Here is a 2,690-nt window from a genome sequence, read left to right as displayed (position 1 = left end):
AGAAAGATGTGAAGATTGTGGGCAAACAAGAAGTATTGGGCGAGACTGCGGTAGATGAGTGTGGGAGGGTAATGGTGCAGGCCAACACCTGCAGAATATTAGTGTAGAGAAGGGCACACACAGAAAGCTATCCAGTAATATCCTCATGTAGATGAATTTGCTGAAGGATCAAGGCAGACAAATTATATAGTAGAATACTTATCTGTATCTCTTCTCATAAGTGAGGGTCACTTAGGTCAAATCTTTGGCCAAAGCATCATAAGCTTGCAGACCACATCAAGGTGTCCCTTTTTTTTGTTTAAGTCCTCACACTATCTTGGTAATTGGTTTCTTTACCTCTGGAGGAAGAAGTCTTAATAGACTGGTCATTCACAGTTGCATCTCAAGACCTGCTATTTAGAAGTAGACTGGGTGAGCTACTGTATGAGAAGAGATACAGATAAGTATTTTACAATATTATTTTTCATGTTGGATGTAGCATTGAAATGCTGTTTTTTTTTTGTTATATACACATTGTCACAAACCCAGCAGCACTCCTTTTTGACAACTATATATGGGGTGGTGGGCTTTGGCGTTTACAGGAGTGGTGTGTGCTTTGAAGGATTAAGGAAGAATTAAGTCCACTCTAACTCCAGAAACACTTTAAAATATGAACACCAAGTACTCTGCCTGCCCCTGCTATGCTTTCCCCAAACTAGTTTCAAATTTACATTGCTAACAAATAACATGATAGATAGATGAAGAAGCGCTCAAATGCTAGGTATAATAACCAATAATAGCCAAAGCCCAAGGATAATCCAGAAACAATAACAATGAGTGAGAATAACAGCTAGCAATATTGGGTAATAAGCCTCCTGAAGACAGGTAATGGGTATGAATGACCCCCCCCCCCCCCCCCCACGATCAGTCTCATTGGAAGCAACCCTGTAGCAATGAAGTACTCACGTCCTTGGTTTGGGGCTGGCAGGATGTGCATCTTCCAGTGATAGTAGATATAGGAAATGGAGAGGAGCGCACGATCCAACAGGAGCAAAGAGAGGACCCAATGCAAAAAAATATAAACTTTATTCTGTCATAGACCTAAAATCCAACGCGTTTCATAAAGAACGCACCAGCGTTTGAAACGCGTTGGATTTTAGGTCTGACAGAATAAAGTTTATATTTTTTTGCATTGGGTCCTCTCTTTGCTCTTGTTGGATTGTGCGCTCCTCCATTTCCTGTAACAAATAACATGAACCTGAATAAAACTGCCTAATTGCCCATTACAAACTGTAAATGGCCAAGAAAATTAATGTAAAGCAGACTAACTCCTAAATAAACCGGCGCCTACAGACTGTGAAAACCTGACCATATAAAATGTCCAGTCCTGTTGAACCAGGGATCTTCAGGCGAGTCTTCACATGTGAGACAACCATCAAAAGAAAACCAGAGACCAATCATAGCGTATAACTATAGAATACTATGACTATAAAATGCCCCTGAGGAAGTGAATCCTTTCACGAAACATGTAAAGGTTGTGGGAATTGATAAATTTGGACATTGAGCATCTGCAGAAGCTGCAGTCTGTGCAAACCAGGACAATCCGGTCAGAGCGCAGCGGTGAGTGATTCACACTTCCCTGGTTGCACGCGCATACACAGAGCGGCTGCATGCGGGCACAGCGGGGAAGTATTGCCCAGGCAGTGTTACTATCGGAGAGCATCGGGAGTGGCGGTACACGCGGTGGCGACAGAACCAGCTCCCTGTGAAAGACAGCAAGCCTCCTGGTGTGGACATTGCGTTGTGGGAAATAACTACTGTGCCCATTTGATTCCTACCTGTTGTAAGTAGGATTTCACTGCTTATGGAGCAGTGTCCATAAGTCAAATATTCCTGTTTGTTACCATTTATATTTTTTAGTGTATTTTATTAAACAGTCATTTCTTTTTGGCCTCTCACAAGGTGAGCAGTTTAGTGTTAGTAATTGTTTTATGTTTTTCATGTGTGTTGGTCTTGTAAGTTTTGTCACATCAGCAGTATTTATAGTCCTAGTATTCTATAGTTATACGCTATGATTGGTCTCTGGTTTTCTTTTTACATGTGTTGAGACAACCATCATGACTCAGCGGAAGATCCCTGGTTCAACAGGACTGGACATTTTATATGGTCAGGTTTTTTCACCGTCAGTTTGTAGGCGCCGGTTTATTTTTTTGAGGATTCCATATGTGATTTGTAATTATTTCACCGTTCCAGGCAGCCTTCCTACATTATAGACACATTTGATATTAATTGGTAGTGTTTATTTTTTCACTGCATTTTTCTTTAGACTAACTCCTAACATACCTGATAAACCAGACATGGGAGGAGGGGGGCACACGCGAGAGAATTAATCTTGTCATGGGGGGTCAACATGGGTGGACAAAAATATTAAATTAAGAGCCAGCTAGAATTTTTAGGAGCCAGTTTAGTTGGAGGAGGTGGATGGTGGGTCGCACTTCTTGCAGCTGTTCCGTTCTCTCTCTCCCCCCCATCTGACACTCTCCTCCCCCTTCCCACATTGATATTTCTCACTCTTCTTTCACCGCCAATCCCTCCCCAAGAGCAGGGGCAGGCACAGTGCTGACGCTCTCTGCATCTCTCCCCCCAGCCATCCACCCCACTCGGATGACATTTAAATAGTTGCACATGCCAATAAAAGTAAGACTCCGGAA

Source organism: Ascaphus truei, chromosome 1 (assembly GCF_040206685.1).
Source record: "Ascaphus truei isolate aAscTru1 chromosome 1, aAscTru1.hap1, whole genome shotgun sequence".
Classification (NCBI taxonomy): Eukaryota; Metazoa; Chordata; class Amphibia; order Anura; family Ascaphidae; genus Ascaphus; species Ascaphus truei.
Note: the sequence above shows the minus strand (reverse complement) of the source record.